The 23,251-nt window shown below is 39.9% G+C and overlaps 1 long non-coding RNA gene and 1 pseudogene across 1 annotated transcript; both read right to left on the reverse strand.

The window, feature by feature from the left end:
• Nucleotides 1-1,843: 1,843 nt before the first annotated feature.
• On the reverse strand, nucleotides 1,844-20,796 carry LOC115116265 (interferon-induced helicase C domain-containing protein 1-like; annotated as a pseudogene).
• Nucleotides 20,797-21,231: 435 nt separating this feature from the next.
• LOC115115343 (uncharacterized) lies at nucleotides 21,232-22,223 on the reverse strand. Its single transcript, XR_003861354.2, has 2 exons — nucleotides 21,894-22,223; nucleotides 21,232-21,780 (listed from the first exon to the last, which is right to left on the reverse strand). It is a non-coding gene; the product is annotated as an uncharacterized LOC115115343 (long non-coding RNA).
• Nucleotides 22,224-23,251: the final 1,028 nt, after the last annotated feature.

Genomic DNA, 23,251 nt, shown 5'->3' on the forward strand with positions numbered 1-23,251 from the left:
TTTAAATGCAAGCATATTATCCATTTGATTCAACATTTACTGATTGCATAATTCAATTAATTGACAATGACTATGATTCATTTAATTGCAATTGGCAACTTGTTAAAAGAAAGAAAAAGGCATCTGAAACCCCCAATATCATTGCGCATTTAACAGTCTTCGCAATAAAACATATACAAGTCACATACAGTTTGAACGTGTAATTTTCAGTGAAAATAAGGCTGATTTATTAAGTCCAACTACCAAAAGTACAGGGAACATCACGCATTTATTTCGATCCTTACTATTTGCCAACAATTCTTGTAGCTACCATGTTATACAGTGATTCTTCATCCTCTGAGCTTCAACCACAGATTGAGCATGTTCAGCATAGTCAGAGGCAGGTAGCTGGATACCCAGCTCACTCCACTTGATGTTCTTCGTCTTCTCATCACACGTCACCAGGAAGTACCTCAATTCCACTGTAGAGCATTATTGAACCCCATCTCTGCAGGAAGAAATCAATGAGAGTGGACAACTGACATTAGCTTTGTAACATGCACTTACAGTAGATATGGATTTAAATGTTTGAATATCTATTCAGTTTTTTTTTTTAAGGTTGCCTTATTGCCTGGGGCAAGTGAACTGAGCAGACGCGCAAGACGAGCCTCCTCGGAGGTTGCCCCATTGTGCAGGTAAAACAACCAAACTGAAAGAATTCCAGTAGCCTAAAACGGATAATTTTGGTTCCTCCCAATTGTCCCAAGACAGACAATTTATGGCAGTCAGGCAAGTTCAGCATCCTCTGAGTTTTTTTTCTTCCTGATAACAACAAAAATACTAAGAATTAGGATCTTTCTGATTCATCCCCTATGTGTAGGTGAAAAGCAGGAAATATACACAGAGTACAAATCATTAGGAACACCTTCTCTTTCCACGATCAGGTGAATCCAGGTGAAAGTTATGATCCCTTATTGATGTCACTTGTTAAATCCACTTCAATCAGTGTAGATGAAGAGGAGGAGACGGGTTAAAGAAGTATTTAAGTGCCTTTGAATGGGGTATAGTAGTAGGTGCCAGGCACACCGGTTTGAGTGTGTCAACAACTGCGATGCTGCTGGGTTTTTCACACAACAGTTTCCTGTGTGTATCAAGAATGGTCCACCACCCAAAGGACATCCAGCCAACTTGACACAACTGTGGGAAGCATTTGAGTCAACATTGGCCAGCATCCCTGTTGAATGATTGACACCTTGTAGAGTCCATGCCCCGACAAATTGAGGCTGTCTGATGGCAAAAGGGTGTGCAACTTAATATTAGAAATGTGTTTGTAATGTTCTCTACAGTCAGTCTATGGCTTTCCTGCATGTAAAAAGTTAATTTACATTTTCAGGTAAGTGATCATAATCTTCAGGGAACAAAACGTACTCCTGATTTGCTAGATGAGCAAGTGCCTTTCAGACTTTAACGTCAAATGTTGTCTATTATAGGTCAACACCAACATCTTTCTCTCTTTACAGAATTAGGAGTAGGGAATAGGCCTACCTGTCCACAGTTTGCATGCTATGAAACGGTCTTGTAGTCCGTTAGCCTCTCAGTAAGTGATGTGTTTTTTCTTTGATTTCTCTTTCGCCGGGAACTTTTCATTCAGACATCGTTTCAGTAATAACTTAATCTTTCGTTGAGGGTCTGGATTCTGTATCGAGGTATGCATTGTAAATAAAAAATATTGGGTTTTGGGGTATATATTTCAATTTTCTAACGCTATAACATGAGTGCATGACAAAAAATATTTACCAACAAGTGTGTACTAAATATTAGGCTACAATCTTGCACAGGTTGGGTTACTTTGACAAGAGGACAGTGTTTGCAGCAGAACATACTTAAATTGGTGTTTCACATTGACTGGTTTATTGCAGCTTCCACAGCTGAGTTTCACTTTGGACGGGGTCTCCTATCTCATGCCTTTCCGCTTTTCCATGGTTGTTCCATGATCGCCTGAATGTGAAATTCCTTAATCTAGCAACAAACAATTGAAACACAATTAGTATATACATTTTTTACATTACGGATGTGGACTCAACTAGGTTCGAGAAGTCAATCAAATCTTAAAATGATTTTACTCAATTGCTGGAAAACAATTAATTTAATATCAAGCTGGAAGTTACGATTTGAGAGTGGAGGCATATCCTTTTGTCATATTCCTCTTGACTTTATCGGTGGCTTTGCTCATTATCTTCTCATGGTACTCACTGACACTCTCGCTCAGCAACCCCAGAACCCTCCCCCGCCACTAAAGTGTAACTACTGTCCTCGCCTCTGCCTCGGGCCTAAGACATAAAAACAGTAAACAAGCTCTCATTAAACCATGGCAACGGGAGCTTGAAGTGATGCTAACAATATGATGATGCAGATTGAGTTATGCATTGTCTGCTAACCGTTATACCGTAAATACATTGTCTGCTAACCGTTATACATTATACACCATTATACTGCTAATACATTATACTATTTATTTATCTCATGTGGCGCATACCAAAGAGTTAGCGGACAATAGAGAATCTTAGTTCATAGTTCTTAGTTAATAATGACACCGTGGATATTGACTAATAATAACATGTTTTTGGCAAAGCCAGTTAACCTTTTAAATCACTGACCAGAATCATAGTGATCTCATTGGTCACAAGCTATCGTATCAAAATGTCACATGCTGCTATGTCCAGACCGTCTTCAGCCACTGTTGTTGCAATCTCCGCGTTCCAAAACTTCCCTTTGTTCTGCCTGATAGACACAAATGTGGGCAAAATAAAATACAGTGCATTTGGAAAGTATTCAGAGCCCTTCACTTTTTCCACATTTTGTTGAGTTACAGCCTCATTGTAAAATGTATGAAATATTTGTGTATATATATATATATATATATATATACACAGTGCCTTGTGAAAGTATTCAGCCCCCTTGAACTTTGCGACCTTTTGCCACATTTCAGGCTTCAAACATAAAGATATAAAACTGTATTTTTTTGTGAAGAATCAACAACAAGTGGGACACAATCATGAAGTGGAACGACATTTATTGGATATTTCAAACTTTTTTAACAAATCAAAACTGAAAAATTGGGCGTGCAAAATTATTCAGCCCCCTTAAGTTAATACTTTGTAGCGCCACCTTTTGCTGCGATTACAGCTGTAAGTCGCTTGGGGTATGTCTCTATCAGTTTTGCACATCGAGAGACTGAATTTTTTCCCCATTCCTCCTTGCAAAACAGCTCGAGCTCAGTGAGGTTGGATGGAGAGCATTTGTGAAAAGCAGTTTTCAGTTCTTTCCACAGATTCTCGATTGGATTCAGGTCTGGACATTGACTTGGCCATTCTAACACCTGGATATGTTTATTTTTGAACCATTCCATTGTAGATTTTGCTTTATGTTTTGGATCATTGTCTTGTTGGAAGACAAATCTCCGTCCCAGTCTCAGGTCTTTTGCAGACTCCATCAGGTTTTCTTCCAGAATGGTCCTGTATTTGGCTCCATCCATCTTCCCATCAATTTTAACCATCTTCCCTGTCCCTGCTGAAGAAAAGCAGGCCCAAACCATGATGCTGCCACCACCATGTTTGACAGTGGGGATGGTGTGTTCAGGGTGATGAGCTGTGTTGCTTTTACGCCAAACATAACATTTTGCATTGTTGCCAAAAAGGTCCATTTTGGTTTCATCTGACCAGAGCACCTTCTTCCACATGTTTGGTGTGTCTCCCAGGTGGCTTGTGGCAAACTTTAAATTACACTTTTTATGGATATCTTTAAGAAATGGCTTTCTTCTTGCCACTCTTCCATAAAGGCCAGATTTGTGCAATATACGACTGATTGTTGTCCTATGGACAGAGTCTCCCACCTCAGCTGTAGATCTCTGCAGTTCATCCAGAGTGATCATGGGCCTCTTGGCTGCATCTCTGATCAGTCTTCTCCTTGTATGAGCTGAAAGTTTAGAGGGACGGCCAGGTCTTGGTAGATTTGCAGTGGTCTGATACTCCTTCCATTTCAATATTATCGCTTGCACAGTGCTCCTTGGGATGTTTAAAGCTTGGGAAATCTTTTTGTATCCAAATCCGGCTTTAAACTTCTTCACAACAGTATCTCGGACCTGCCTGGTGTGTTCCTTGTTCTTCATGATGCTCTCTGCGCTTTTAACGGACCTCTGAGACTATCACAGTGCAGGTGCATTTATACGGAGACTTGATTACACACAGGTGGATTGTATTTATCATCATTGGTCATTTAGGTCAACATTGGATCATTCAGAGATCCTCAATTTATTTATTTTTATTATTAACATGTTTCTTCGGGCCTCTATAACTATATCTATTGTTTTTATTTTTTTGTTGTTGTGTGATTTGGACTAACTGAACTTCTGAACTTCTGGAGAGAGTTTGCTGCACTGAAAGTAAAGGGGCTGAATAATTTTGCACGCCCAATTTTTCAGTTGTTTTTGATTTGTTAAAAAAGTTTAAAATATCCAATAAATGTCGTTCCACTTCATGATTGTGTCCCACTTGTTGTTGATTCATCACAAAAAAATACAGTTTTATATCTTTATGTTTGAAGCCTGAAATGTGGCAAAAGGTCGCAAAGTTCAAGGGGGCCGAATACTTTCGCAAGGCACTGTACAAACAATGCAACAACAAAAATAATACAAACAACACAACAACAAAATAGTTGTGTGTTAAAGCGTCTTTCTATTTTCTATTTCCTCTCCATTTGATATGAGTATGACTTGACCTATTGTCACGTTCGTTGACGAAAGAATTAGACCAAGGTGCAGCGTGGTAAGCGTACAGCTTACTTTATTTGATGAACACCAAAAAACATCAACATATAAACGACCGTAACGTTCTGCAGGCTACACAGTAACAATACTTAAAACCTCTCAAAATCAAGATCCCACAATCTAAGGTGGGGGAAAAGGCTGCCCTAATATGATCCCCAATCAGAGACAACGATAGACAGCTGCCTCTGATTGGGAACCATACCCGGCCAACAAAGAAATAGAAAAACTAGAATGCGCTCCCCAAATCACACCCCGGCCTAGTGCAGGTGCATCACAGTGCAGGTGCATTCATACGGAGACTTGATTACACACAGGTGGATTGTATTTATCATCATTAGTCATTTAGGTCTGAAAAACATTGGAGAATCATTCAGAGATCCTCACTGAACTCATCTGGAGAGAGTTTGCTGCACTGACCTATATCTATCCTACCAAAGTAAAGGGGCTGAATAATTTTGCACTGGTTTCAGAGCTGGTCAATTTTTCAGTTGTTTTTGATTTGTTAAAAAAGTTTGAAATATCCAATAAATGTCGTTCCACTTCATGATTGTGTCCCACTTGTTGTTGATTCATCACAAAAATACAGTTTTATATCTTTATGTTTGAAGCCTGAAATGTCCACGCACCGTTGGCTTTTTTAAATACTGTCGGCCAAATTGGCTTTGTTCTACAAGACCCTGCTAGGTAAAGCATCCTTTTTACTGTCTGCCATAGCATCTCCCACCTGAGCACACGCTCCAAAAGGTCGCAAAGTTCAAGGGGGCCGAATACTTTCGCAAGGCACTGTATATATATATATATAGTTTTATATCTTTATATATAGCTTGAGAGGATCTGCAGAGAAAAATGGGAGAAACTCCCCAAATATAGGTTTGACAAGACTCGAGGCTGTAATCGCTGCCAAATGTGCATCAACAAAGTACTAAGTAAAGGGTCTGAATACTTATGTAAATGTGATATTTCTGTTTTTGCTTTGTCATTATGGGTTTTTGCGTGTAGATTGATGAGGGGAAGAAACACTATAATCCATTTCAAAATAAGGCTGTAACATGACAAAATATGGAAAAAGTCAAGGGGTTTGAATACTCTCTGAATACACTGTATATTAAATTATTGAATACAATGTACCTAAGCACAACTTTACAGACCACAGGATGTGTGACATCATGAATTAATTAGTCAAACATAGATGAACCACTTTGATGGAATACTACAATCATCAATTTAAGTACATTTTCACACATTTAATGTTTTCAAAGTAGTTTTGATCATATCATCTATTTAAGTAAACAGCAGACTTGGCTGGCAGCCAGTCTTTGTAAAATTGGAAACAGTACACTCACAGCAGTCATTGGTTTCACTTTACTCTGATCTCCTCCAATCACATGGCAAGCTTTTACTCAGACTTCCTCAAACTTTGAGTTCTCCTGAACCAATTGAGCTAATGCAATGGTACTGCAATGGGTCTTGGTGAACATGATCCCCCTCTCCTTCTCTCTAAATGTAAACTCTTGCAGGATCTTGGTTCTCAACTTAGAAAGGCTATTATATTCATACTGGGGAAGCTTAGCCAATTCCTGCACATTCTCTTTGCTATCTGCAAGAAAGTATATTTGGAAGAAAGCCATGCAAAATAGTTAAACTCCCAGACATCAATGTAGGGCTACTTTACAGACTGAAAACACTAGATATACAGTATACTACCTTTAAAAAGTGTGAAGAGGAATCTCTCTGTGTCGGTCTTAATGATGGCCAACTGTCGGTCTTAATGATGGCCAACTCGCCCTCAGGGGCCACTTTCTTCTTCAGCTCCTCGTAAAAGTAATTGTCCAGGAAGCTGAAGGCATCACACATGCGGATGGTTTTGCTCAGGTACAAGGCCTAGTTGTACTGCCGTAGATGCTCAGCACAAACATTCACCTTCTGATTCTCCTCTTTTGCAGCTGTAGGAAAACATAGATAATTGCTTTGGAATGTACATTTGGGGTATAACAGGGTGTCATGACACTTGGTATGAAAAATGGTTGAAAAATAATCTTATCGGTAGCCTTCAAGTACAGTAGAACATGAAAATAAACGTGTTATCTCATAATTTTGTTATTTCCGGACCACCCACTGCTCTGGGTGCCTAGGTCGCAGGTAGGGTTTCAGTATATGCATCTCTTAATTCATTATCTCTCTACTGGAAATAACAAGAGTACCTATTTTCTCTGTTCAGCAGTGGCAATGTTTTAGTGTTGTTCTTTTTACTGTCATAATTTTATATGAGTCCAAGTTTGCACAGATCTACAAAAGACAAAACATGAGTTGAATGAATGAGCAAAAACATCCAAACTAATATGACAAGGTTTCACATATATCAGAAACCATCTAACTCTGTAATAAAGATTAGCAATTCAATACTTCCAAAGTAGTGTTCCATTAAATCAATCACATAGAGTAGTGATAAAATTAAACAACAATAACTTTTTCATCACCGGTTCAGTGTGACCTGTAGAGAGTTAAAATAAAAAGCTGTTTCCAACATTTTCCTGTGTGGTGAAAGTATGAGAGGCATGGTAAGATTTATGGCTGCCTGGAGTGCGGGGGCCATGTGGAACATTGGAAACAGCTTGGCTGAGCAGGGGTTTGCACTGAGCAGTGTACTAACTGAATGAGGGAGGAACTGAGGGAGGGTGGGGAACTGCTTGACTGGGAGGGAGGAAATTGTTCAATGAACTGAGGGAGGGCAAGAATGAGAATGATGAGGGTGTGTGTGTGTCTAGAGAGAGAGAAAGAGGGAGAAAAAAAGAGATGTAGCTTAGTAATGCATGTTATTGACTTGTAGAATGTGCTCCTCGGCTTCCTCCATTTTATTGGCTCCCCCAACGCCGGGTGAGACGGCCAAGCCCAGGGTCTGGGGGGGGAGACACTGTATCCTTCTGCTCTTTCCTTAATGTGGCGTTTTTGTGCTTCTGCTTCAGGTAATGGATCAGAATGTGGTTGTACACTCTTAGAAAAAAAAGGTGCCAAGTAGAACCATATAGGATTCTTCGGTTTGTCCCCATTGGGGAACCCTATTTGGTGCTAGGTAGAACCCGTTGCAGAGGGTTCTCCCTAGAACCCTTCATGTAGGGTTATTCATAGAAACCCCTGTATATGGTTCTAACTAGAACACTCTATGAAGGGTTCTGCCTAGGACCCTCTATGAATGGCTCTACCAATAACAACGTTACAATTTTAAAGTTATTCCTAGAATCCTCCATGAAAGGTTCTACCAATAACAACTTTATAATTTTAAGGTTTTTCCTAGAACCTTCTATGAAGGGTTTTTCCTAGAACTAATGGTTCCACCAGCCTTATTAGCCTTTACAATTTAATGATATATGACAATACATTACATACATTGCCTTCAGAATGTATTCACACCCCTTGATTTATTCCACATTTTGCTGTGTTACAAGGTGGGATTAAAATGGATAAAATTATTATTCTAAAAAAAAAATGTCAACGATCTACACAAAATAATCTGTAATGTCAAAGTGAAAAAAGCATTTTTTTAAACAATTGTTATAATTTACGAAAAATAAAACACTTTTAGTATATATCTTGATTCCATAAGAATTCAGCTCCCTGAGGCAATACATTTTAGAATTTCCTTTGTCAGCGATTACAGCTGTGAGTTTTTCTGCGTAAGTCTCTAAGTGCTTTGGACACCTGGATTGTACAATATTTCCACAATATTCTTTAAAAAGTTCTTCAAGCTTTGTCAAGTTGGTTGTTGATCATTGCTAGACAGCCATTTTCAAGTCTTGCCATTGATTTTTTTTAAGGTGATTTAAATTTATGTCGTCTTCGAAAGCAACTCCAGTGTATATTTGGCCTTGTACTTTTGGTTATTGTCCTACTGAAGGGTTAATTTTTCTCCCGTGTCTTTTGGAAAGCAATCTGAACCACCTTTTCCTCTAGGATTGTCAGCGATTGGGTGCAAAGTGAATGCGGAGTCAGGCGCAGGTATAGAGTAATCTAACTGAGTTTACTCAAAGAATAAAGCAAAATTCCAAATAGGAATATAAAACACAACTCTAACACAAACACAACCACTAACGACATGAACAATCATGGACAGAACAGAAATGTATGTCAGATGGTTAAATAGGGAATGTAATGAGGGAATGTAAAACAGGTGTGTGTGTAATCAGACAAAACAAAACGAAACAGAAAAATGGATTGGTAGTGACTAGAAAGCCGGTGACGTCGACCGCTGAACACCACCCGAATAAAGGGGAAGGGCCGAATTCGGCGGAAGTCGTGACAAGGATTTTTCCTGAGCTTAGCTCTATTCCATTTATTTTTTTATACACAAACCTCCTGTCCTTGCCAATGACAAGCATACCCATAACATGATGCAGCCACCACCATGCTTGAAAACATGAAGAGTTATTTGGAGGATTACACATCACGCTTTTGTTGGGTTTACCTTCCTGTGTTATATACAGTTGAAGTCGGATGTTTACATACACTTAGGTTGGCGTCATTAAAACTCGTTTTTCAACCACTCCACAAATGACTTGTTAACAAACTATAGTTTTGGCAAGTCGGTTAGAACATCTGCATTGTGCATGACACAAGTCATTTTCCAACAATTGTTAACAGACAGATTACTTCACTTATAATTCACTGTGTCACAACTCCAGTGGGTCAGAAGTTTACATAAATTGACTGTGCCTTTAAACAGCTTGGAAAATTCCAGAAAATGATGTCATGGCTTTAGAAGCATCTGATAGGCTAATTGACATCATTTTTGGCAATCGGAGGTGTACATGTGGATGTATTTCAAGGCCTACCTTCAAACTCAGTGCCTCATTGCTTGACAGCATGGGAAAATCTAAATAAATCAGCCAAGACCTTTAAACAATTCCTGGCATTTAATCCTAGTAAAAATTATTTCTCTTAGGTCAGTTAGGATCACCACTTTATTTTAAGAATGTGAAATGTCAGAACAATAGTAGAGAGAATGATTTATTTCAGCTTTTGATTCTTTCATCACATTCCCAGTGGGTCAGAAGTTTACATACACTCAATTAGTATTTGGTAGCCTTGCCTTTAACTTGTTTAACTTGGGTCAAATGTTTCGGGCAACCTTCTACAAGCTTCCCACAATAAATTGGATGAATTTTGGCCCAATCCTCCTGACAGAGCTGGTGTAACTGAGTCAGGTTTGTAGGCCTCCTTGCTCGCATAAGCTTTTTCAATTCTGCCCACAAATTTTCTATAGTATTGAGGTCAGGGATTTGTGATGGCCACTCCAATACCTTGACTTTGTTGTCCTTAAGCCATTTTGCCACAACTTTGGAAGTATGCTTGGGGTCATTGTCCATATGCGACCAAGCTTTAAATTCCTGACTGATGTCTTGAGATGTTGCTTCAATATATCCACATAATTTTCCACCCTCATGATGCCATCTATTTTGTGAAGCGCATCAGTCCCTCCTGCAGCAATGCACCCCCAAATCATGATGCTGCCACCCCGTGCTTCACGGTTGGGATGGTGTTGGGATGGTCATTATGGCCAAACAGTTATATTTTTGTTTCATCAGACCAGAGGACATTTCTCCAAAAAGTACGATCTTTGTTCCCATGTGCAGTTGCAAACCGTAGTCTGGCTTTTTTATGGCTGTTTTGGAGCTGTGGCTTCTTCCTTGCTGAGCGGCCTTTCAAGGTTATGTCGATATAGGACTCGTTATACTGTGGATATAGATACTTCTGTACCTGTTTCCTCCATCATCTTCACGAGGTCCTTTGTTGTTGTTTTGGGATTGATTTGCACTTTTCGCACCAAAGTACGTTCATCTCTAGGAGACAAAACGTGTCTCCTTCCTGAGCGGTATGATGGCTGAATGGTCCCATGCTGTTTATACTTGCGTACTATTGTTTGTACAGATGAACATGGTACCTTGAGGTGTTTGGAAATTGCTCCCAAGGATGAACCAGATTCGTGGAGGTCTACAATTTGTGGAGGTCTTGGCGGATTTATTTGGATTTTCCCATGATGTCAAGCAAAGTGGCACTGAGTTTGAAGGTAGGCCTTGAAATACATCCCCAGGTACACCTGAAATTGATTCAAATGATGTCAATTAGCGTATCAGAAGCTTCTAAAGCCATGACATCCTTTTCTGGATTTTTCCAAGCTGTTTAAAAGTCCAGTCAACTTAGTGTATGTGGACGTCTGACCCACTGGAATTGTGACACAGGGAATTATAAGTGAACTAATCTGTCTGTAAACAATTGTTGGAAAAATGACTTGTGTCATGCACGAAGCAGATGTCCTAACCAACTTGCCAAAACTATAATGACTCCAACCTAAGTGTATGTAAACTTCCAACTTCAACTGTATATACACGTGTTTGTTTTGGGCTTCGTCTACGTCATTGTCATGACTTACTTTATTTTGGGTGGAGAAATTTAAAAAACGATCACGTATTCCTGCACCTGTCTCCTATCATTATACAGCATGACAGAGTGATGTGTTGTATTTGCCCCAAACATAAATCTTTGTATTCAGGACATGAAGTTCATTTCTTTGCCATATTTTTGTACTTCAGTGCCTTATTGCAAACAGGATGAATGTTTAGGACTTTGTACAGGCTTCTTTATTTTCACTCTGTCATTTAGGTTCGTATTGTGGAGTAACTTTAATTTTGCTGATCCATCCTTAGTTTTTCACAACCATTCAACTCTATAACTGTTTTAAAGTCACCATTGGCGTCATGATGAAATCCCTGAGCGGTTTCCTTCCTCTCTGGCAACTGAGTTAGAAAGGACGCCTGTATCTCTGTAATGACTGGGTGTATTGATACACCATTGATACACTAATTAATAACTTCACCATGCTCAAAGAGATATTCAATGTCTGCTTTTTATTATTTTACCCATCTACCAATAGGTGCCTTTCTTTGCAAGGCATTGGAAAACCTTACAGATAATTGTATGTATGGGGTACAGAGAGGAAGTTCTCATTAAAAAAATCATGTTAAACACTATTATTCCACACGGAGTGAGTGACTTGCAACATATTATGTGACTTGTTAAGAACATTTTTACTATTGAATATATTTAGGATTGCCATAACAACAAATACGTATTGACTGAAGACATTTCAGCTTTTCGTTTTGAATTAATTTGTAAAAATGTCTAAAAACCTAATTCCACTTTGACATTATGGGGCATTGTGTGTAGGCCAGTGACCAACATTCTCAATGTAATCTGTTTTAATTTCAGCCTGTTACACAACAACATGTGATAAAAGTCAAGTAGTGTGAATACTTTCTGACGGCACTGTATATCATAAGACCTTTCTTTGATGGTCAAGTTTTACCTTAACACAGCAGTGTTAGGAAACTCCTGGTTTACAGGCCACATCAGGCCTGAAAGTCACATTATGTTGGCTTGCAAAGTGATTTTTAATTCATATAGGAATCAAGCCAGAGTTAGGATATCCAACAAGTGGAATATTTTATCACCCGCAACCTACATTCAGAATGACTGCAAGGGTAGGGATGATTGGATGCTGAGACTACCCCAATCATCTAAACTGGAACAACCATCTCAGTAACGGGTGCAATAAGTCCAACTACTAACAGAGTGGATGAGTTTAGAAAAATCTATGCTATTTATCTTTGTGTAACATGAGATTAATAAATCAATTCAAAAACACAGATATTAAAACCAACAATTATGAAAATTACCCTGCAATAGAGCATGCTAGGAAATATAATATACGGTTCTATATAGAATCCTTCTTGCCTTCCAAAAAATCATGAAAGAACCCTTTCTTCCATCAACAGTTCTTATGAAGTTAAAGGTTATAGTAGAACACTTTGCCTTGCAAATAACCTTTGTCTTCCAAAAAGGGGTTCTTCAGATCAAAACAGTTCTTGGTAGAACCCGATCCCTCTTCAAAGAACCCTTTTGGAACCTTTTTTTTCTACTGGTGTAGACCCATCCCTTTTTGTGTGCGATGGCAATCAGTGACACATCTACACCACAGAAATACGGAGCAAATCACAAGTCAACAATCAAGTCAACAAAAAGACAATGAAAGGTATCGGTTTAACGTAAGAATATGTGTCATATGATGGATACACTGCAGGTCACAGCTGGTGTACATTTCAAATCATAAACATCCCTGCTATTACTCATTCAACAGTCTAAAACCGCCTGACCCTCATAGATTGTAGAAAAGCATCTGCTGAGGCCAGCTTGGTTTGCTGATCACTTTGTCTCCTCTAATGTCTGATTTTCCCATTACATTGTACCGTGGGTCTGGTTACATTGCTGTCGGCTTCCTAGGAACAAGAGTTTGCTTTAGCTTTACTACCGGTATTCAACCTCTCCTTTGTTTTCTCTCCCATAATGCTAGTGCTGTAAATATACAAGTGGCTTATTGACACCCACAAATTTCAGTCTTCCTCCCTGCCTCTGTCTGAGGTACTCCCACACTAACCACCACTTTTCTAGGAAGTCTACGATGCAGTTTCAACCACACCGCATGACTGCTGTGGCGCTAGAGGCCATTTATCAGAAAGGGGGTTAAATGTGCATTTCACAGCAACGAGAGATGTGTGATGGGGTATGAACATTCACAAATACAACTTTAAAACAGGAGTGCTACAAATCACTTCCCCGGAGGGGCATAGGAGCCTGGAGTAGAACATTCAGTCTGATGCAGTGACAGAGGCTCTCTTGTGAATTTGATAAGGCACACACTGATGGCTTGAACAGACGTGTGGCCTGGAAAGCAGCAGAAAAAATGGAACCCTCTCAGGCGTTTCAACAAACAGCATATGTTACACTGAGGGATATTCCACCTTGGACTGGCGAGTGCCAGCAAGAGCAAGCAGGAGAGCCAGAAGCAACTGACTGACAAAAACCTGTCAGATGAATTCTCAGAGGAAACACACTCCTGTTTACTTTCGATTCCAAAATTCAAATCCCTGGTAACTTCCACAGCTGTGGACAGCAAACTAACTTTGGGGTAAGGCAAAGCATTGGCTGAGAAAAAAACAGACGGTCAAAGATTTGCATGAACGTGAACAGCTACTTGTGGATTTGTTATTTACCATTACTACCATCATCACTCACATTGTCGTAATCAAGAAATGTCAAACCTGAAAGTTGAATCCCGTCATCATCTCCACCGTGAGACCTTTTCAAGTAGTTCTCCAGAATCTGGGCCGTACAGATGAAGATAGCATTTTTCTGGTCAATCTCTATGAAGGAGATTTTGAGCTAGGAGTCCCCACTGACCCTCTCCACATTGTATTTGTGTTTCAGGAACTTCCAGAACTCTGTGAAGTAGTGCTGCTCCACCAGGGGCACCTGAAGGAGAACACATTATTAAAAAGATGAAAGATGTGAGGGTCTGCCTCTAAAAACAATGATATACTGCATTTCTCACTGTCGTGTTTGAAAATGCCACTATTTATCAACAGAGTTAATCAATAGACTCGACTGGTGACACAAAAGTGGTTCACTTTGTTTGGGGGGGGGGGGGGGGGGGGTTCAAGTAGGTTGATTGGTTTTCAGTTTGTGGAGGTACTTGGATGGGGAAACACTCCCTTTCCTCGCAGAAACAACACTAGGAAAGTCATTTTTTCAATCTCTACTTTAATGAAGATGCATATCACATGGTGGGTTTTATTGAATGATATTCCTCAAATTGGTCACATGGATTGGGATGTATTTTGGGATACGCATCATTTATACGCAACACTTTCTATTGAGAAGAAAATAGGTTTTATCATCCATGTGAAACCCGCTAGATGTCATATGACAAGGTTTTTTTCAGATATAGAAAGTCTGTGCCAAGCTGAAATGTTGTAGTGGGGTATTTTCATACTTTTTAACATAGACTTTGTGAAGAGTAGAGACACAAATTGTGTCTTGCCCAGTACTATACTGAGCTAGCAGTTATTTGTGATCCATATAGCTTTGCTACAATACACAAGCATACAGACACAGATTGTTTGCATAAGACATTTTATTGAAAACTGGAGTTAGTACCTTCTTAACCAGGACAACATAAACGGCAACTCTGGTTTTACCACTTCCTGTTGAGAGGCATATGATGATGTTTTTTCCCTCAAAGGCGGGCCATGGCCATCTGATAATTTTGAAGAACAATGTCATATTTTCTAGAGCCTCAAGCAGCAGGAAAGCACTCTAAAGTACAGCAGAGTAGAGAGGTTCATAACAAAACTGCTGTCCACGTCAGCACCCTACAATTAGGGCCTACGGTTACAACATTCCCAGCAAGTCAAGGCTTGGTTTGTCATTGTATGGGGTTTGGTGTTATGCTGAACTGTGTCCTTCTCAACCCTGCTGTTAAAACAACATCATACTGTATAGACATGGAACACTTTTTAATCTCCCTACTGTCTCCCAGACATTGTATGTTAGTGGTCTCTGTCTTGCCTGAAGGGACACTATTAAATTGGACTCATGCAACACAAAACTATGGAGATGGAGAGATAAGATCCTAAACTCAATAGGAAATAGACACTGAACTTTGTGGACTCCTTTTCTTTTATTAGCAATTCCCTGACCTCTGACTTATTAGAGAGGAAATGCCTCCATTATCCATGGTTAATGCCATGTCAATAAGATACGAATCCCACACAGACTGGTTTTCTGTCTACTACATCAATATATTATGAAGCATTTCCAATACATTATTTTAGCAGAGCAACACACATGCCACTGGTTCATGGAAACACAACATCACCTCAGATGTATTGGATCTGCTCACATCAAGCATTGTGCCCAACTTCCAGAGTAGCTATGCAGTATAACATTTTATTTTTCTTGTGGGGACTCATGATCTTGATATCAGAGTAATGTAAGCAAGATTGACAGTAAGTCGAAATCAAGGCAGTACAACACTATGGTGTCATCAGAGGCTGGTTTGAGTGACAGGAGCTATCAGCATCAATGTGTCAGGCTTCACCTGTCCTTGTCCTCCTGTTAGCTCACCTGCCACATCACATTGACGTCCCATGACTCATCATCATTATGATGTCATATACCCCTTCTGGTCGATTCATGCCATAAATATCAATTGGAGGATTTATAAAGTGAACCAATCAGTCATCACTATTACATGAGGTGAGCAGAGTAAACGTTGCCTCTGAAAGGGCATACACTTACTCATAATTAAATTCAAGGGTTAGCGTGTGAAAGATTATGATCTCAAGGCATCATTAACATAAATTCAAATCTCTTTCTGACAACAAAAAGAAAGGAGAGGCTTCCTGGAAAACCCAGACCTACACTCTATACACAAAAGTATGTGGACACCCCTTCAAATTAGCGTATTCGGCTATTTTAGCCACACACGTTTCTGACAGATGTATAAATTGAGCACACAAGCATGAAATCTCAATACACAAACATTGGCTGTAGAATGGCCTTACTGAAGAGCTCAGTGACTTTAAACGTGGCACCGTCATAGGATGCCACCTTTCCAACAAGTCAGTTCATCAAATTTCTGCCCTGCTAGAGCTGTCCCTGTCAACTGTGGGTGCTGTTATTGAAAAGTTGAAAATGTTTAGGAGCAACAACGGCTCAGTCCGCGAAGTGGTAGGCCACATAAGCTCACAGAATGAGACTAATGAGTGCTGAAGCACGCAGAGCGTAAAAATCCTCTGTCCTCGGTTGTAACACTCACGTCCTAGTTCCAAACAGTCTCTGGAAGCAAAGTAGCACATTAACTGTTAGTTGGGATCTTCATGAAATGGATGTCCATGGCAGAGCAGCCGCACCCAAGCAATGCGGTGTAAAGCTCTCCGACTCTGGAGCAGTGGAAACATGTTCTCTGGAGTGATGAATCACGCTTCACCATCTGGCAGTCCAACGGACAAATCTGGGTTGCCAGGAGAACACTACCTGCCCCAATGCATAGTGCCGACTGTAAAGTTTGGTGGAGGAGGAATGATGGTCTGGGGCTGTTTTTCATGGTTCGGGCTAGGTCCCTTAGTCCCAGTGAAGGGATATCTTAACACTACAGCATACAATGACATTCTAGACAATTCTGTGCTTCCACCATCCAAGTTTGGGGAAGGCCCTTTCCTGTTTCAGCATGACAATGCCCCCATGCACAAAGTGAGGTCCATACAATGGTTTGTCAAGATCGGTGTGGAAGAACTTGACTGGCCTGCACAGAGCCCTGACCTCACCCCATTGAACACCTTTAGGATGGATTGGAACGTCGACTGTAAGCCAGGCCTAATCGCCCAACATCAGTGCCTGACCTCACTAATGCTCTTGTGGCTGAATGGAAGCAAGTCCCCACAGAAATGTTTCAACATCTAGTGTAAAGCCTTCCCAGAAGTTTGGACGCTGTTATTGCAGCAAAGGGAGGACCAACTCCATATTAATGCCCATGATTTTAGTTTAAGATGTTTGACGAGCAGGTGTCCACATACATTTGGTCAAGTAGTTTTTCTATGTACACAAAGCTATGACATGTCATTTAATTCAACAAATGTGATGATGAAACTGAAATTAAACGCTATTTGACCTGATGCTTGCAGAGTTGTGTTGGGAGTTTATTTGACTAAATGCAGTTATGAGGAGGAAGTACACATTTTTTGTTTGGTAAAATGCTATTTCACTAATGAAACATAACCATGCAACAACATCCAACCCTTTCTTTAGACCTTTTATGGAGTCTAAATAGCATGTGGTTGCAATTTGGAGCTTTGGCTATGTTCCGTCCTGTTTAACCTCTGTGTGGTTTGTCCATGGAACATATTCTCTGAGCCAAATAGGACAGGCTCTAGGAACTCTTCCATTCAAACTTCTCTCTGATTCCATTTTCCTCTTACCCAAACTATGGATTCTCCTCCAAATGGGAAATCAACTGAGAGTTCCTTTCATGCTATCTTATTCAAAACTCAAGTACAAGCAACAATAGTGAAATTGGGTTTTTATTTTCGTAACAAGGCTTACTTTCCGTTGGATTATGGTGATTAATTACAGACTGGACCTCAGTTTATCATGCATCCTTGCGCTTTGTTACTAATGGGCTGGTCCTCGCTTTACATGCACAGCTACATAGTATATGTTTTCATAAACAAAGCCCTTCTGGGTAAACTCCCTCTCGACCTCTGTAGTTAACCTTTATTTAACTAGGCAAGTCAGTTAAGAACAAATTCTTATTTAGCCTGCTCTCCTTCACAACTAACAATATGGCGCCAACAGACATGGTAGCCCTGTTCTTAGCTCCTAGGCAACTTTGCTACAAGCATTTCTCTGCACATCTGCAAAATGTGTAAGCGACTCATACAATTTGATTTGACTTACCCGATGCAGTTTACTAGAAGGTTGCTAACTATTTATAGTCCTGAGGTCCACTACTGAGTTCGGCAAGACTGTCTTTTCCTATTGTGCACCAGAAGCATGGGACTGTCTGCAACGTATGCTTAAACTTGATGTACAAGTGCCCCTCAATTAGTTTAAAACTCTGGTACAAAATTCTGTTCAGGAGGAGTGCAAATGTTTCCTTTTAACCCCCCCAAAATGCTTATTATAACTTTACTATAATTACATGTTCATCTAATTATTTTAAGTGATCTGATTTAATACTTTTATATCAGCGAAACATCAGCTGTTGAGCTTTGATTGAAGGTCCTGACATGTAATTTGAATGTTTAAAATCCATAAAACAATGAAGAGAGCTTTCAAGTAATGTTAGGAGGACATGATGCAATATAGGACTGACATCACAGCATGTTCAGAAGAAACAAGAACAGTGAGTGAGTAACTTCCTGTTGACTTAAGGTAAACATACAAAAAGAATACCGCCCTGAGTTTCATTGCACATTTGGCTTTCATTTGAAGCCAGCTTGACAAGCTCCTCCTACATATTTCCAGCATTTCCTCACTCTTCCCATAAATTATTCAACCGATTCCACCAAAGTTTGTTTCGAGTTGAATGCTAACTGACACGATACAAGTGCTGCTAACTTAATCCAGAACTGCGGACTGTAGAATGAGGGATGGATTAGAACTCCCCTTAAAGTGCGACTTTTTGATGGTTCCCAACTTTGTATAAAGAGAAGTTCAGTATGACTATATACAGTGCATTCAGAAAGTATTCAGACCCCTTCACTTTTTCCACATTTTGTTAAGTAACAGCATTATTCTAAAATGTATTAAATTGTGTTGTTTTTCGCATCAATCTACACACAATACTCCATAATGACAAAGATTTTTTTTATTTTTAATGTTGGTAAACTAGGGTCATTGTCCTGTTGGAAGGTGAACCTTTTGCCACAGTCTGAGTTCCTGAGTGCTCTGGAGCAGGTTTTCATCAATCTTGCTTTCATCAGACCAGAGAATCTTGTTTCTCATGGTCCGATAGTCTCTAGGTGCCTTTTGGCAAACTCCAAGCGGGCTGTCATGTGTCTTTTACTGAGGAGTGACTTCTGTCTGGCCCCTCTACCATAAAGGCCTGATTGGTGGAGTGATGCATAGATGGTTGTCTTTCTGGAAGGTTCTCCACAGAGGAATTCTAGAGCTCTGTCAGAGTGACCATCGGGTTCTAATAAATGTTCAAAAAGTTCCAAAAACCTGTTTTTGCTTTGTCTTTATTGGGTGTAGTGTGAAGATGGCTGAGGATCATTATTTTTTAAATCCATTTGAATTATTCTGTAATGTAACAAAATGTGGAAAAAGTCAAGGAATCTGACTACTTTTCGAATGCACTGTATCTGGTGTATTGATCATGTTTAAGCAATAAGACCCGAGGGGGTGTGGTATATGGCCAATACCACTGGCTAAGTGTTGTTATTATGCACAACACAACGCGGAGTGCCTGGATATAGCCCTTAGCTGTGGTATATAGGCCTTATACCACTAACCAGACTGTACCACAACCAGCCGTGATTGGGAGTCCCATAGGGCGGTGCACAATTGGCCCAGCGTTGTCCGGTGTAGGCCGTAGGTTTGGCCAGTGTAGGCCGTCATTGTAAATAAGAATTTGTTCTTAACTGACTTGGCTAGTTAAATAAAGGTTAAATAAAACATAAATAAAAACCTGAGGTACCTTACAGGTCAATACTTTGTAGCAATTACAGCTGCAAGCTTGGCACATCTAGCCTCTGGGATGTTTTCCCTTTTTTCAAGGCAAAACTGCTCCAGCTCCTTCAAGTTGGATGGGTACTGCTGGTGTACAGCAATCTTTAAGTCATACCACAAATTCTCAATTGGATTGAGGTCTGGGCTTTGACTAGATCATTCCAAGACATTTAAATGTTTCCCTTTAAACCACTCGAGTGTTGCTTTAGCAGTATTCTTAGGGTCATTGTCCTGCTGGAAGGTGAACCTCCATCCCAGTCTCAAATCTCTGGAAGGCTGAAACAGGTTTCCCTCAAGAGATTCCATGTATTTAGCGCCATCCATCATTCCTTCAATTCTGACAAGTTTCCCAGTCCCTGCCGATGAATAACATCCCCACAGCATGATGCTGCCACCACCATGCTTCACTGTGGGGATGATGTTCTCGGGGTGATGAGAGGTGTTGGGGCTGCGCCAGACATAGAGTTTTCCTTGATGGCCAAAAAGCTCAATTTTTGTCTCATCTGACCAGAGTACCTTCTTCCATATGTTTGGGGAGTCTCCCACATGGCTTTTGGCAAACATCAAACATGTTTGCTTGTTTTTTTCTTTAAGCAATGTCTTTTTTCTGGCCACTCTCTCCTTCACGGTTATCTTTAGTCTCTTTGTTGACTCTCTGATTAATGCCCTCCTTGCCTGGTCCTTGAGTTTTGGTGGCGTCCCTCTGTTAGCAGGTTTGTTGTGGTGCCATATTCTTTAAATTTTTTAATAATGGATTTAATGGTGCTCTGTGGGATGTTCAAACTTTTTGATATTTTTTTATAACCAAACCCCGATCTATACTTCTCCACAACTTTGTTCCTGACCTGTTTGGGGAGCTCCTTGGTCTTCATAGTGCCGCTTACTTAGTGGTGCCCCTTGCTTACTGGTGTTGCAGACTCTGGGGCCTTTCAGAACAGGTGTAGATATACTGAGATCATGTGACAGATCATGTGGCACTAAGATTGCACACAGGTGGACTTTATTTAACTAATTATGTGACTTCTGAAGGTAATTGTTTGCACCAGATCTTATTTAGGGGCTTCATAGCAAAGGGGGTGAATACATATGCACGCACCACTTAAAATTATTATTATTTTTAACATGTTACTTTTTAAAATTTGGCCTATTTTGTGTATGTCCATTACATGAAATCCAAATAAAATTTTATTTACAGGTTGTAATGCAACAAAATACAAAAAACACCAAGGGGGATGAATACTTTTGCAAGGCACTGTATTGCTTTTATAAACCGTTTTCCAACACAGTAAGGCAAGGAACTACACATCTAAATTGAACATGTAACTTTAATCAATACATTGATAATAAATACATTCCACCAGAAAAAGTAGTCCGGTAAAAGTCTTGTTGCTTGACTAGTTATGCAATGCAACATAACCACAGGCTAGCTAGCAAGCAAGCATTAGCGCCACTTCTAGAGTGACTAACACATGCCACCTATTTATTAATGTTGAATGTTGCCATTTCTTAAAATTGTCCCACGTTATTGTTTGTTGTTGGTTTGCTCATGGTGTCGTTTATTGGGCTCTATGCTGCTGGAAATGGATTCCGGCATTTGCTGGGGGAGCTGCTGCTTGTGTTGTCAGAGAGAATAGTGTTCCACCGCTTACAGATTTGGTCTCCAGGAACGTCGAAGAGAGGTTTCCAATCTGTGTCCTCTGAAAGACAGTATTTATCGTGCCACTAGTCAAGCATCCGACCGTTTCTGGATCATGGTGGTTCGAGGCAGTAGTTGGTGTAAATCTGCGACAGGACAGCTATTTTGCAGATCATTGATTGCTGCAAGGGTGTTCACTCCCATAGTCTCTTTTATGTACCTAAAACATTTTAAGACAAAATAACGTTAGCTAATAGTTAGGCCTACATAGCTTCCAGTTATATTGTCAGGGTACATTAGAATGATTTTGCTAGCTAGCTAACAGTTACATACCATATGTACAGTATCCATTCACTGGTGGGCAGCTTTGTTGTGCCCCTCTTTACTCAACTTTTTAATTACGCCGACAGACACATTGTTGCTCGTTGAGAATTCGGTGTCCTTCTGAATACTCCATGCCAAACCGAGAGGGGGGGGGGGGGTCGTTGATATGTCTAGCGTAGCTGCTAATTCCATATGATTCGCAGTGGTGAAAAAAGTACCCAATTGTCATACTTGAGTAAAAGTAAAGATACAGTAATAGAAACTTACTCAAGTAAAAGTCTCTTGATAAGTGTGTGAATTCGCAGTGGTGAAAAAAGTACCCAATTGTCATACTTGAGTAAAAGTCTCTTGATAAGTGTGTGAATTTAACCATTTTTTGTCCTGCTAAGCCTCCAAAATGTAACGAGTACTTTTGGGTGTCAGGGAAAATGTATCGAGTAAAATGTACATAATTTTCTTTATGAATGTAGTGAAGTGAAAGTAAAAGTTGTCAAAAATATGAATAGTAAAGTACAGATACCCCCCAAAACGAATTAAGTAGTACTTAAAATTATTTTTACTTAAGTACTTTACACCACTTATTCTTCACCATTCATGTTTCTCACTGAACCATGAAAGTCCCGTAGAATGATGTTCAGCTCCATTTTTGTTCTATTCCTAGACTCACATATCCCTTTTTCTGCCCACCAGTCAGTGAAGTAGGTAAGTACCCACTTTGTTTGTTTTACAATGTTGTTTTCATTTCGGTTTCTCTCAAGTTCATCTAACCGCGTATTTTCTACATCGGCATGTTGAAATATTGTTGATGCAGCCATTATATCGAGGTGAAAAGGCGCATTTTTACCAAGGTGAAAAGGCTAAACATTATAGTCATGGTATATGGTCTCACATAAATATGGCCAAATGCTGTTTTAGCAAATCAGCATCCAAACTACCCGGTTTATAATATAACGTATATAATGACGAGGAAAAGACATAGGCTAATCAGCATTTACAACTTATTCAAAACTACTATTCCTTATAGTTAGCAGATTACAACCCTACCATTACGCTTGTTAACACTGACCTACGCTGGGGTCGGAATGCAATCATGGTTACTGTGGAGCATGCGCGAGATATGGGTTGGAAAATGTCAATGCAGGGAATGAATATGCCACTGTTCTCCACATTCTAAATTTAGCCACACTGATACATTGAGAAGTTTGAAATACTGCTAGTTTTCCTGGAAAACTGACCTTTTCATCCTCATGCTGCGTAGCTAGCAGTAGCCAATGCAGCCATTATGGTATGGCACATCTCATTGAACAATAAAGAAGTTGATTGGCTGACACTGCCATTCCAAAAAGGCTGCAGTGGCTACTGCTAGC

This window comes from Oncorhynchus nerka, linkage group LG3, assembly GCF_034236695.1.
Source record: "Oncorhynchus nerka isolate Pitt River linkage group LG3, Oner_Uvic_2.0, whole genome shotgun sequence".
Taxonomy (NCBI): Eukaryota; Metazoa; Chordata; class Actinopteri; order Salmoniformes; family Salmonidae; genus Oncorhynchus; species Oncorhynchus nerka.